This window comes from Mauremys reevesii, linkage group 5 (genome assembly GCF_016161935.1).
Source record: "Mauremys reevesii isolate NIE-2019 linkage group 5, ASM1616193v1, whole genome shotgun sequence".
In the NCBI taxonomy this organism is placed as follows: Eukaryota; Metazoa; Chordata; order Testudines; family Geoemydidae; genus Mauremys; species Mauremys reevesii.
In genome coordinates, this window is record NC_052627.1 from 15,535,347 (window position 1) to 15,550,298 (window position 14,952).

Sequence of the window (14,952 nt, forward strand, 5' to 3'; positions counted from 1 at the left end):
GAGGTAAATGTTAATGGCCCTCGTTCTGCCTTTGCAGAATTGGGGCCATAGATTGTAAAGTACTTTGAAGACAGAATGTGCTATGTAAGTGTGAAGTGTAATTCAGTACTATTATGTCTCTACTATTTGCAGCTCCAGTATTGTCTGTGACTAGTGCAATAACAAATTGCATCTGGCCCAGCCAATACTTGGTGCATCCATTTAGCAAGCGAGGGTTACGCTATTTCCTGGACAGACCTCGCACACGTGGCTTTTAGGCTGCGGCATGCTATGTCAGCTAGGCTCTGGCATACCTCTGTCCACAGACCGTTGCGTGACACGCCTTTTGCTACGTTGGGAGATGGATTAGGGAGTAGGGCAGTCTCTTTGTGTCTTCTCATAAACGATGTTCTGAAACAACTCAATAAAATGAGGACAAGTAATCCAGCCCAACTCTGTTTAATAGCCTAACGAGTTTACAGTATGGCTGCAGATTTTTCTAGCCTTCTTCCCTTTCCCATCATGCCACAGTGCATATATGATTCTCTCTCCTTACCTGGCTAGATGGGATGGGAGGGACCATATATGAATCCTGGACTTAGTTTTAGTTGGCACTGTCTTCAGCTAAGGTCCTGTCGACACTGGCCTCTTGAAGAGCGTGGTTCTGCTTTGAAAGGTGACTGTGTAAGAATGGTATCTGCTTCCTCACCAGACCTGCTCCCCGTTTGTATTCAGAGTCAGATGTACGTACATTTGTACCGCTTTTAACTCCTGTTAGCTCCGCTGGCTCTACAAGACTAAGGTTAAACAAAGCAGAATCCAGCTTATACATCAGCAGCAGAGTTGTGATCTAAGTTCCAACTGCAGGTCTGGTTTCTGCCCTCGGATGCACCTGTGCCACCCCATTGAAGATTAATGCGATAAAACAGGTATCATAGAAGTCACAGGTGTAACCAAGGACAGAATTTGGCTTGCAGACTCTCTATTACTGGTGCTGATACTTGACCAGGAAGGAGTACAGATTTCAGATTCAAAGGTGATTTTGCAAGGCTCCCATTTACAAACAATGCAAAAACCAAACAAACCTTGTAAAATGAGCACAAATGATACAGAAATCCCTGTGGCATGATAAACGTGGAGCTCTTGCTGCCATTTGTATGGGAGTCATTCATAGAGTGAATCTGGCTGACCTACAAATTCAGCTCGGCTGTTTACTACTGTAGTTGGATCAGATGTTGCGGACAATGCCAAGCTAAAGGCAATGGGAGTATTGCCACTGACTTCAGTGCGTGCAGGAATACTAGTTCTAGAAGGCTGGGGCCAGGCCTTTGGCGGCTGTCTGAGGACATAGCTCCGTTGACATCAATGGAACTATACTGATATGTATCAGTTGAGGATAAGGCCATCAGCTTCTTAAAACCTGGTTCTCCCCTGGCTTGGAAGTGATGAACACATCCATAGAACTAAGGAAATCATTCAGATCAACCCAGGCAGATTGTTAGAAACATTTCTGTGTCTGAAATTGCTGCGAGCCACGGTTAGCTTTCTTATAGGGTTTTGTGTATATATAAGGCTATTGTGAGCCGAACAAAAGAATATTACTTATGGTTGTTCCCTGGCTTGTCCACTGAAGCAAACCTGAGCTTTTAACTAATGTGTTTATGCTTTGACAACCTTTCAAAGCCTGAGCCTATGATAAATTCAGTAAGGGCAAAGTCACTCGAATGTTTTGCAGCTGAACACAACATTCCATATCTCACCTGATTTAGTTAGCAGCTCACTTAAATATCAAGGGTCAGCTTGTGTTTGCGCTTTTCTTCTGAGAAGAAAACTTCCATGGCTTTGACCTTGCAGTGTTTAAAAGAGGCTGGGAGTTCCCCTCTTTGTTCGCCTTGGAGAGAACTGGCAGTAGCAGAGCTAATGCAGCCACTTGTTTTGTTTTAAAAAGTAGCAGAATTCTTCAGCTTGTTGCATTTATTTAATAGGAGGGATGTGGGATGTGCCAGTTGGGCAGAGGGAGGACTCACGTTGCAATGAAAATAAATAGTTTTGTGGGGAGATTATGGCAAAATCTGTTTCTAGGTCTCTCTGTCTGTGTCCCTGCTTATAAATAATAGTTTTCAGTCTCCTGGGGAGGGGGGGAGACAGGAAAGAGGGGTGGTGGTGGTGGGAAAAGACAAGAGTATGAGCCCTGGAGGCAGTCTATTTAAGTGGAAGGTAGAGTGTGATAAATGACATTAACCTCTGATAGGTGTTCCAGATAGGGAGAGGTGAGTACAGTTGAGCTGCATGAAGTAAACCATTCGTTTCCTTCGTTCATTCAACTCGGGGGTAAATTCTGCAGGAACAGCTCTTGGTAGTCTGCCATACTTCTGTGGGTGCCCTTATCAACATTCCTTTTACATTTTTTTTCTAGCAATGTTTGAACAATAATGACAATGTCCCCTTCCCCCCACCAAAAAAAAAAAAGAAGAAAACATTTTCTGTGGAAAAAGCTTTAGTTAAAATTTCTGATCTTCAGAAACACTCAAACAGCTGTTGGATATGGTTAAAAAAATCAACAAGAAATTATTTTTAAAAAATTGTTGAAAAATGTGTAGAATTTCAACCAGCTGTTTTTTTTAACCCTTAAGGATGTTGTAAGCAAGCCTCTTTCCCAGCCTGGTGTGCAAATAGTCCCCTTTACTATATGAAGTCCAAACTTAACTGTCCAAACTGTTTGTGGTTTTACCTATAGCAACAAACAAAACACTGAAATAATATAAAAATTAGCCCACATTTCCACAGGCATTTTTGCTCAAAGGGTTCCTCTCACAGGACTACTCAGCCCACACCCTCGATCTTCTCTTCCAAGGACCCACTCCGCTTATACTGAAGCAGGGTATGAAATCATCTGCTTCAGAATCAGCAAAATCCATGTAACTCTTTCCCAGCAAGATCAACACCTCCTAAGAGGATGGGGGTATTGCAAGCAAATATTGCCAGACTATTATAGGCACTCACTGTATGTCTCAAAAATTCAAGCTTAAAGAATTAGTTATACCTGCCTAGAAACAGGCTGTCATTTATTGCTGTGGATATTAGACCTCAGTGGTATCTGTATATAAATATTGTGTTAAACAAATACAACTGGATGTCTTGATTGTGCTTTGAGGATTTTAGTTTATTATAATCTTAGTTCAAAAACATCCCTCAAAGCGAAGGTGTAAAATATGTCAGGAAATCCTATACATAGGGGGCCTGATTCTCCATTGCCTTGTCCTTTGTGTATTCATTTGCACCTGTTCGAAGGGAGTATAAAAATCCAACCAAATCAGTATTTTCTTCTCGCTGTAAAGCACTTAGTGCTTTACACACCTCTTTTGCAGTGGAAAATCAGGCCCACGGTATTTATGTGAACTGCGTGGCGGTAGGAGTTATTACTATAATAGTGATAACACTTTGCTCTTACAAAAGGCTTTCCATTTGAGGGTTTCAAAGTGCTGAGATATGCTGACTGAAGCACAAAAATTAAAAGGCACAGAAATAAAAAATTGGAAGAGAGAATTTTTTTTTAAATTATCCTTGTTTAAGAGGGCATATGATAGCAGTCTTCAAATATTTGAAAGGCTGCCATAAAAAAAAGATGGAGGAAAGTTGTTCCCTCTTGCCACAGAGGGCAGGAATGGATTCAAACTACAGCATAGCAGATTCAGATTAAATCTCAGGGAAAACTTCCTACCTGTAAGGATAGTAGGCCAACGGAACAGACTGCCTGGGGAGGTTGTGGAAGCTTACAAAAGGAGGCTGGATCGCCATGTGTCTCTTGGATGGTTTAGACACAACAAATCCTGCATTTTGGCAGGGGTTTAGACTAGAAACTAGATGACCCTTGTGGTCCCTTCTAACCCTGCGGTTCTGTGAAAATGAATGTAATTCAGAAGAGTGAGGTAGAATTTTTTTATGTTTTGATGGTACAAGATAAAGGAAACATAGGAATAAAATGAAGGTTGTTCTCAAGAGGATTTAGTATAATCCTGTCTATTAATCAGAAAAGAATTACTTATTTCTTTATGGATCAAGGCACACGTTTTAATGTCTCCTAATAATTCTGTTTTCATCTTGCAAGATAGTCTTTTTTTTCTGGGATGCACCATTAAGTGTCACTTGTTTTTTCTTTATGGACTAAGAATGTGATTGATATACAGTATATATATACATAAGCCCCTAAGACTTAGCAGGTTCAAGTGCCTTGCTGTTCCTTATCAGTGACAGCCCTAAAACCAATTCATTCATATACTATGAAGTAGAAGTTATTCCAAAAGCATCAGAACTTTCACATATTGCAATAGAATTTACATCTTAGAAACCAATGCAATATACAAGACACACTTCCTATGACCATCAGCATAGCTTGCACCATTCAATCTATTAGTCAATTTAACTTCCACAGCTGAAGTAAATTGTGACTCTAAGACTTTTAGTCTATGATTTATTGAATTTTAAATAATTGCAGTGTAGAAACAGCCAGGTCGGCTAAGGTAGCATCCTTCATAAGTCAAGAAATCCCTGTGCAAAGCTTATGATCCTATAGCAAAATGGTGACAGGGAAGAATCTGACTTTATATGATTAACTACACCTCTACCCCGATATAACGCTGTCCTCGGGAGCCAAAAAATCTTACCGCGTTATAGGTGAAACCGCGTTATATCGAATTTGCTTTGACCCTGCTCTCCCTCCCCCCGCTCCCGAGCACTGCTTTACCGCATTATATCCAAATTTGTGTTCTGTCGGGTTGCGTTATATTGAGGTAGAGGTGTACTTGTGACCTGATGCAAGCCCCTGGAAGTTGATATGAGCCATTGATTTCTGTGAACTTTGAATCAGGACTGTTTTACTTGGTTGCTTGTGGGTTACTGTTTTAATAGGTTGCTTGTCAGAAATAAATGGGTGCCAGAATGAAAGGGAGAATACATGTTAACATATATAAACAACCCTGTGTTTTTATTCGCTCCCTGTAGGGCTTCAATGAAGAAACCAAAAGAAAACCCTTTGCTCGCATCTGAGGGGGATCTATATTTATTTGATTAGTGAGGTTTATGCCTGTAGCTCCTCAAACACTGACATGAGGATACACTTGTGCATGGAAAAGGACAGTTAGTAACTGTGGTTATGGTACCAGTACTTTTCCTTTGCTCACTTTCTGATTATGATGTGAATGCATTGTTGCCATGTGGACGCTTATTGAAATAAGCGATTTTTACAAAAAGCTGTTAATGTATGAAGGGCCTTGAATTCTTTTTTGGCCGTCGGAATGAGATTGCGCCTTTTACACAGTATTCAAAATGAGGCCTAACGTGGCTCATAGAACATCAATATCACTTGTCTCTTTGTACTTGATTTTAAATTTTGGGTCTCTCTTGCAAGCCCCAGACTAATTTCTCCCTCCTCCTTGCCTATGGACATACATCTCTCGGGTGGGTGCTACCACCGTCAAGGCTGTGGTGCTGGATATTAGTTAGTGACTTGTACTACACAGCAAGTTAGATTCACAAAGAAACTTGAGTGTGGTTTCCTGGCCTCCTCCTGGACACCCACTGGGTGGGCAGTAGAGGGGATTAAAGGTCACACTGAGTGTCCCCCTGCCCAGGTCTCCTGTCTGCCAAACTCTGCTGTATTGCACCCAGTGACAAGTGCCCCAAACTGACCCCAACCCGCCAGCTGCTGACTCTCCCCAGGCTCCGGAGCGACCAGCTTCCTTGGCCTGAACCCCCAGTTGCCAAAATCCTCCTATTCCCCATAACCAGCACTTCTGTCTTACTTTGGATGTGGCCTGTGGACTGGTCATTGACGGTCACTTGTCTCATCAACAGCAAAAAGATGTTTTGATGTCTGTGCCCCAGAGCAATGCACAAACTGGGGAAAGGCAGACCTTCCTCTGTCTTACTCACCAGCATGCTCAGATCTGACGTACCACATCGGGACCCTCCCTGGTAACACTTAGCCCAATGGCTAGAGTACTCACCTGGGATGTGGAAGACCCCCAGCTCATGTCTCCCCTCTGCCGGAGGGAGAAGGGATCTGCCACAGTGATCTACCACTTCTTGGATGAGTTCCTTAGCTACTGGCCTATAGGATATTCTGCTGTGGGGGTCTCTTGGTCTCTCCTGCTGAAGTTGTTCCACTGTGGATAAATAATGTCCCCTTAACTTCCATTGCTTTCTATGTATGTCCAGCTGTCACTGCTTCCATATCAGAATGCAGCTGTGAGGTTTCAGTCATCAGAGGGACAGGATGCTGAACAGATGATGTAGTTGTTAACCTGCATATTTCAGTTGGCTCATCCTGGGGATAGAAAAAGGATCAGCATATTTTTAAGCGGGAAAAGTGAACTAAGAGTTAATAGATCTGCCATTTCCTTTTCTTCTGTCTCTAGGTCCCCACTGCCATTTTTATTGGACCAATTTTCTCTTTGCCCTTCCATCTACTCTGCCTGCTTTTTAACAACACTTTATAGCTAGCAGAGTATTCATTGCAATTCAGCCTTCATCATGCCTTCTTTCATAGACCTGTTTAATAAGTTCACAGCATGAAAGGTTTCTTTTTTCTCCTTAAGGTCAGTTGACTTTGACTTATGGTTTTATTTCCCTTCCGTCCTAATCTTCATCAAACACCCAAGAGGTTTCAGATCTGTCTCTTTATATCCGTGGTGGTATGTTATTAAATGGTGCAGCAGCAATAGCAGAAACTGGTCTTTCTGTTCAAGTGCATTCTACTAAAGCGATTTCCACTGCAAAAATCTGCCTTTGCAGAATGTACAAACCATATAAAGTAATGGAGGCAGATCCTTAGTTGGCGTAAATAGGCATAGCTCTAGAGAACTGCCAGTTTACACCCATTGTGGTTCTGGCCTAAACTGTACAACTACTGCAGCTGAAATTGGTTACCAAGTCAGTGTCCTTGGAGTATAGAACAAGCCTCTGGCTTGGTCACATATTAAAAAATCTGTTCTTGATTCTACGGGTACAACTGCCATTGCCGTGCAGTTAGAAACCGCCCATGGGATCCTTGGTGAAAATTCTAAGTTTTACACCCATCCCACTTCCACCATCAATCACATAATAGTATTATTTACAATGGAAAACCATAGCAGACAAGCATTCTTTTCCTTTGCACTGTGTAGCCAATTGCTTTTGAAAATATAAATCATGATTCTCATAATCATTTTGGTCTATATAACATATACTGAATATCCGTGAGTTCACCCAGAAACGTACATGAGAAGCAGTGTTGTTCAGTAGATTAAGTGTGGGACTGTGAATCAGGAGACTTCAGTCCAAACACAGAGGGGTTACATGGATATAACTAAGTGCAGAATTTGGCCCTGTATCTTTGAACTGCTGTCAAGAGGTCAGTCAGATAGTGTCAATGTATCGCAATGACATTAAGTGCTCTACTGATGGAGTGTTGTGTCGTTAAAGTTATGAATCACTTATATACCTAGAGCACAGCCAAATTTACAGAAAGGATTTTTACTGTATCCTTAAGTGAGCAAATGCTGTAGGACATGATTGTAGTTTTGAAAAACAAGTAATTAATTTTCTTTTTGTGGGTGTTTCAGACAAATGACATATCATTGCAAAATGGCTTCTTGTCTTCTGTGCAATAATTCTAAACTACAGAAATCTCCAAATGGAGTATAATTCTGCAAATGTCATTTCTAATGATCAACTCCCCCATTTCTATTACCTGTCTCTTCCTAATAACTGGGATTCCCTCCCCTGCAGAGGTATCCTCCATACGAGAGCATACCATGGCATCATCTGGAGAGAGGGTCACAATTATGGGATCGTGTCCCTCTGCTCCACTTGGGAATGGGAACAGGACTGGGGCTTTAGTGTATATGTGTGTAAGTTGTTTTTCTCTGCCTGTCAATGTATAAACCGTGTAATATCTCTCTCTTTGCATGTCTCGACAAATTCCATTGCCTATGTCCAAGCCAAGGGTGATCTTGGACTTCAAGCTGTTTCTTCTAATTTTTTCCCCCAAAGGCAACTATGAAAAGAGGAATCTTAAAAAGATATAGTTGGCACTGTGAAGTGCCGCGAATTTGAAAATTGCAATGGTCTGCTGTCTCACAGGGGAAAAGAAAACGTTTATTTTTGCCCGTTGCACGTGATCTGATGGGCAACCAAAGTGATTTAAAGGGGAAAAAACCTAGACACCTTCCCTTTGTGAGACATTGCAAAAAGCCCTGAGTTCTTCAATGAAAACGATAGCACAATGTCTCTTCACAGCTGTGTTCTCTTTTGCCTCCTGCCTGTGCTCTCACATGGCTGAATATTAGTCAGTGCTGAGCAAGTGTGGGCTTTCTTTTCTTTTCTTTTCTTTTCTTTTCTTTTCTTTTCTTTTCTTTTCTTTTCTTGTATGCAATTGAAATTCCATTATAATTTCTGCCCTGCCCTGCAGCAAGTGAAGATGAAAAAGGATTTCTTTGCTTTTTAAAAATACTTTTTTTCCTAGCAGTGGTATAATTAGGATTCTGACATTGTTTCTAATTTCCATAGTAATCTCTAATTCTCAGAGGTTTATATCTCAGCCATAAAGTTTCTTTGGCATGGCGTTGGCACAATAACAGCGTTTCTGGGCCAGGATTCTTCTTCTTTTTTTAAATAGCTGAAAAAAGAATTGCCTCTTTATCTGACTGCCAAAAACTAATAGAAAGTTGATGCATATTTCTGAGCTCTGATGACCCGGGCCTAGTTTAAGATAGGGTTTTTTAAAAGGAGTCTGAGGAAGTTAGATGCCCGATTCCCATTGGATTTCAATGGAAACAAGGCAGCTAAGATCCTTAGAGCATTTGAAAATCCCGGCCCAAATTTTGAAATCGTTAGTATGTAACACTGAGAGTCATTCTGTGTAATGGGGAGAAGGGCAAAACCAAAATACGCCTCTTTGTTTAGAAATCAAAAGGAAAACTGACCATTAATACTGATCTAATTTATCCTCTCATCCCTCTTGTATACACGACGTTTGTCTTTCAGGAACAGATTCTGATAAATTGACATGATAATGGAGTGAGAGATGAAACAATCTGAGTTTTATATGTGATTTTTACCAGTTAATTCCTAGTGAGTTAAAGGTCAGTTGTGTTCTGTATGGTCAACAGACACTGTGAGCCCTATTTCAAAACATTGGACAATTCTGTTAATTTAATTGACACATCGGTGCCAAAAATGGGTGTTTGGCAGCTACGTATTGAACTGGGTAGCCTATGTTGAGCACCAAAATATGGAATTCGGTCAGCTTTGTTCGTAAAGTCCACACAAGTATCAGCTCTACCATGTTCCCTCTGTGTCCACTGTGAGATACAAGGCACCCCAAGGGGGGTGAGTGGGAGATGAGACAGTGAATCTTCTCCCCCCTCCATCATGGGTAGGGCCCTACCAAATTCATGGTCTATTTTGGTCAATTTCAGGGTCATAGGATTTTAAAAATAGCTGAAATCATGAAATGTACTATTTAAATCTGAAATTTCACAGTACTATAATTGTAGGGGTCCTGACCCAAAAAGGAGTTGTGAGGAGGTCACAAGGTTATTGTAGGGGGGTTGCAGTATTGTTACTCTTACTCCTGCGCTGCTGCTGGCAACGGCTCTGCCTTGTGAGTTGGGCAGCTGGAGAGCAGTGGCATCTGGCCAGGAACCCAGCTCTGAAGGCAAAGCCGCCGCCAGCAGCAGCTCAGAAGTAAGGTTGGTATGGTATGGTATTGCCACCCTTACTTCTGTGCTGCTGCCTACAGAGCTGGGCCTCCAGTCAGCAGCTGCCGCTCTCCGGCCGCCCAGCTCTGAAGGCAGCAGCGCAGAAGTGATGGTGTCGCTAGAGTAGATATGGGGACAGAGTAGGCAACGAGGTTTGCTACAGGGATTGGTTCCTTGTTGCCTACTCTGTCCCGATATCTACTCTAGTGACACCATCAGAGGACCCAACCACATCAGCCACACCATCAAGGGCTCATTCACCTGCACGTCTACCAATGTGATATATGCCATCATGTGCCAGCAATGCCTCTCTGCCATGTACATTGGCCAAACCGGTCAGTCCCTACACAAAAGAATAAATGGACACAAATCGGACATCAGGAATGGTAACATACAAAAGCCAGTAGGTGAACACTTCAATCTCCCTGGACATTCTATAACAGATTTAAAAGTAGTTATTCTTGAACAAAAAAACTTCAGAAACAGACTTGAAAGAGAATCAGCAGAACTAAAATTCATTTGCAAATTTAACACCATTAATTTGGGCTTGAATGGGGACTGGGAGTGGCTAGCTCATTACAAAAGCAGCTTTGCCTTTCCTGGAATTGACACCTCCTCATCTATTATTGGGAGTGGACTACATCCACCCTGATCAAATTGGCCCTGTCAACACTGGTTCTCCACTTGTAAGGTAACTCCCTTCTCATGCGTCTGACGAAGTGGGTATTCACCCATGAAAGTTTATGCTCCAATACATCCGTTAGTCTTTAAGGTGCCAGCCTTTTACAGATCCAGACTAACACGGCTACCCCTCTGATACTCGCTTCTCTTCATGTGTCATTATATTAATGCCTGCATCTGTAATTTTCACTTCATGCATCTGAAGAAGTGAGGTTTTTTACCAACAAAGGTTATGCCCAAATAAATCTTAGTCTTTAAGGTGCCACCAGACTTCTTCTTTTTGTGGATACAGACTAACACGGCTACCTCCTGATACTTTCCCCCTGGTTGTTAATATTGATTGTGTTGAGTATCTAGTCACTGTTTAATGCTTTAGTGAAGACTGAAAAAAATAGGCATTAAACACTTCCGCCTTGATATATCATCAGTTATTAGCTCTCCTTCCCTGTGACGTACAGGTCTTACACTTTCTTTCATCTTTCTCATGCTCCTAATGTATTTATAGAACTACTTCTTATTGCCTTTTGTGTCCCTGGCTAAGTGTAACTCATTTTGTGCCTTAGTCTGTTTGATTTTGTCCCTAGATATTTGTGCTGTTCTTTTGTACTGTACTCCTCCTTAGCAATTCATCCACATTTCCACTTTTGGTAGGATTCCTTTTTGGTTTTCAGGTAATTTAAAGAGGTCCTGATAGAGCCATGTTGATCTCTGACTATTTTCCTATCGTTCTTTCGCACTGGGATAGTTTGCTGTTGTGCCTTTAATATTGTCTTCTTGAGAAACTGCCGACTCTCCTGAACTCCATGGATCCCATAGGGCCTTATCTACCAATTCGGTGAATTTGTTAAAGTCTCTTTTTTTTTCTGAAGTCCATTGTTCTTATTCTGCTGCTCTCACTCCTTCCTTTTCCTAGAATCATGAAATCTGTCATTTCATGATCACTTTCACCCAAATTGTCTTCCACCTTCAGATTCACTAACAATTCCTCCCTGTTGGTTACAATCAAGTCTAAAATGTCTGTCCCCCTGGTTACTTCTTCAACTTTCTGAAACAAAAAGTTGTCCCTGATACAGACCAAGAACTTTCTGGAAATGTTCTGTTTTGCTGTATTACTTTTCCAACAGATGTCTGGGTAAAGACCCCCATTGCTACTAGGTCTTGTGTTATGGATATTTCTGCTGTTTCTTCTAGAAATGCCTCACCCACCACCTCCTTCCTGATGTCATCCACTACCACCCCTATTTCTCCTCCCCTCCCACGCCCTGTAATTTTTACCAAGAGACTTTCAATTGATCTGCCTTTCACCTCCTTCTGGACCAAGAACAAGTGTATAATGTAATACCTCCTCCTTTATTTTCCTGCCTGTCGTTTCTGAATAAGTAAGGTGGAGAGGATGAAAGATGAGGAAATATGGGTAGGATCTGATGCGAAATAGTCAAATGAAAAAGGGTCCCATTCAATTGCATCACGAAGTGGCAGACAGCTAAAAAGTGACAAGCACTTAAAAAATTATACACAAATGCTAGAAGTCTAAGTAATGAGATGGGTGAATTGGAGTGCCTCAGATTAAATGAAGATATTGATATAATAGGCATCACAGAAACTTGGTGGAGTGAGGATAATCAATGGGACACAGTAATACCAGGGTACGGAATATATTGGAAGGACAGAACAGGTCGTGGTGGTAGGGGAATGACAATATATGTGAAAGAAAATGTAGAATCAAACAAAGTAAAAATCTTCAACGAACCAAATTGTACCATAGAATCTCTATGGGTAGTAATTCCATGCCCTCTTAAGAATATAGCAGTAAGGATATACTACTGACCAGCTGACCAGGATGGTGATAGTGACTGCGAAATGCTCAGGGAGATTAGAAAGGCTATAAAAATAAAAAAACTCAGTAGGAGATTACAACTATCCCTGTATTGACTGGGTACATGTCACCTCAGGACGGGATGCAGAGATAAAGTTTCTTGACACCTTAAATGACTGCTTCTTGGAGCAGCTAATCCTGGAACCCGCAAGAGGAGAGGCAATTCTTGATTTAGTCCTAAGTGGAACACAGGATCTGGTCCAAGTGGTGAATATAGCTGGACCACGTGGTAATAGTGACCATAATATAATTAAATTTAACATCCCTGTGGCAGGGAAAACACCACAGCAGCCCAACATGGTAGTATTGCTTTTATATAAATCCATGGTACAACCACATCTTGAATGCTGCGTGCAGATGTGGTCACCCCATCTCAAAAAAGATGTATTGGAAATGGAAAAGGTTCAGAAAATGGCAACAAAAATGATTAAGGGTATGTAATGGCTTCTGTATGGTGAGAGATTAATAAGATTGGGACTTTTTAGGTTAGAAAAGAGATGACAGGGGGAGGGGGGGAAATATGATAGTGGTCTATAACATCGTGACTGGTGTGGAGAAAGTTAATAAGGAAGTGTTATTTATTCCTTTTCATAACACAAGAACTAGGGGTCACCAAATTAAATTAATAGGCAGCAGGTTTAAAACAAACAAAACCAAGTATTTCTTCACACAACGCACAGTCAACCTGTGGAACTCTTTGCCAGAGGATGGTGTCAAGGCCAAGACTATAACAGGGTTCAAAAAAGAACTAGATAAATTCATGGAGGATAGGTCCATCAATGGCTATTAGCCAGGATGGGCAGAGATGGTGTCCCAAGCCTCTGTTTGCCAGAAGCTGGGAGCGAGCGACAGGGGATGGATCATTTGATGAACACCTGTTTGGTTCATTCCCTCTGGGGCACTGGCCACTGTCAGAAGACAGGATACTGGGCTAGATGGACCCGTGGTCTGACCCAGTAGGGCCGTTCTTATGTTCTAACAAGCGATACCTCTCCAGGGGCGCTGGACCAGGGGCCATGGCCCCTCCCTCTTTTTACCAGCTGTAAGGGTGAGCGGGGGCAGGGCCTTGGGGGGAAGGGGCGGTGTGGGAGTGGTGCCCCAAAGAGAAGAGGCGGCACAGGAGCGGGTCCTCAGGGAGAAGGGGCAGTGTGGGAGCGGGGCCATGGTTTGGTGCCTGTGCCCCCCCTTTTAGGGCACTTCTGCCGCTCCTGCACCCATCTATAGCAATATTCCTGTCATAAGGTTTGTCCCATGAAGTCTCTGTGATGGCAGTTGAGTCATAATTTAGCTTATGTACCGATACTTCCATTTCTTCCTGTTTGTTCTCCATACTCCTTGCATTTGCATGTAGACATCTAAGATGCTGAGCAGTTTCACCAACTGATCTCTTTCTTGTTGCCCCTATGACCCTATTGTAATTTTCCATGTCTTCCCTCACCCTCCAGCCCTCTGTTAGGGTTGCCTTTTTTATGCTTACCTGTGGGTTTTTGTCACATGCCCCCTTTTGAACCTAGTTTAAAGCCCTTCTTGCTAGGTTGATGAGTTGGTGCACTAAGATTCTCTTCCCCCTTATGGTCAAGTGGAACCCAGCTTTTCCCAGCAGGCCTCCCTGGAACAATATCCCATGGTTGAAGATCTCTGCTTGCTTTTTGGACCTGGATTATTGATATTATCATCCAGGCCAAACCTTGGGCAAAATTGACATGCTGGGCCTCTCGTGGAGTAGGTTAAGTCAGTACATGTTTCATTTACATCTGAGATTTTCCAGAACAAAAGACTAAACATAGTGGAAGTGCCCTTAAAACTTAATTGTGGCAATCATTATGGAAAAACAAGAGGTCAAAATCTGCTCCCAATTACCTTAGTGTAAATCTGGAGTAATCCCATTACTAAATGAAATTACACTAGTGTCAATTGAGAGTAACAGAGCAGAATTTGTCCCTGAAACTGATAGTGAGGTTTGAGGCATGTAAGTAGATAACACACAATGAAATGAAAGCTGCTCACACACTCATCACCAACTGAACTTGGTCATACTCCAGAGAAATATACTCTGTACAAACATACTCCAGGTGCAAGTTTTGCCGAACACAAGAGACTTAAATGTTCAGGTCCATAATGCTCTCTGTCTGCATGCATTAAGAGTTGAGTATGCAGATTTAGGGCATATGATCTGTCTCTCATCATAAATGAAGTGAAAAGTTGTGCTGGCAGTAGGAAAATCCAAAACTATCTAGTTTAGTAATGAATCTATATGTACATAAGCTTTCTCTTGATAATGCTTACATGCTCCAGTAAATCTCAACATTTTCTGTTTAAAATTAGGTGCAAATCATTAAGGGGTGTGTGAAGGTGCTTAATCCCCATCACCTGGAAGGCAAGGGAAAGAACCCCAATTAGTGATGCTCTGCACCTGGGGGTGGGTGATAAACTAATTGGCACCTGGCCAGAGGAGGATGAGCTGGGCCTTATAAGTAGACTGAGGGAGCTCAGCTGTGGAGAGACTGCGGAGAAAACAGGCAGAGAGAAGCCCTGGGATAGGATTTAACAGACAGGAGACAACAGAGGAAGAAAATTGCAGGGGCGGATTAGGTTCCTGTAGGGGAAACCCTGAGGTAGAGCCATTACAAGGGAACCATAGGAAGCCTGAGAGAGGTGAATAGTTTGGGCTTTTAT

The 14,952-nt window shown here is 42.1% G+C and overlaps 1 protein-coding gene and 1 long non-coding RNA gene across 6 annotated transcripts in view; one reads left to right on the top strand and one right to left on the bottom strand.

The window, feature by feature from the left end:
* FRAS1 (Fraser extracellular matrix complex subunit 1) overlaps positions 1-14,952 on the top strand; it is a 320,933-nt gene that overhangs the window by 17,167 nt on the left and 288,814 nt on the right. The gene's annotated exons all lie outside the window — the stretch shown is intronic.
* LOC120406269 overlaps positions 1-14,952 on the bottom strand; it is a 70,624-nt gene that overhangs the window by 13,577 nt on the left and 42,095 nt on the right. For 2 of the 5 annotated variants that reach the window (XR_005599183.1, XR_005599186.1), the window contains 2 exons: positions 5,985-6,304; positions 434-776 (listed from right to left, as the gene is read on the bottom strand). The exons of 2 other annotated variants lie outside the window; for them this stretch is intronic. This is a non-coding gene — a long non-coding RNA (uncharacterized LOC120406269). Of the gene's footprint in view, positions 1-433; positions 777-5,984; positions 6,305-14,952 lie in introns of those variants that run through there. One more of the 5 variants, XR_005599185.1, reaches the window with a different exon arrangement.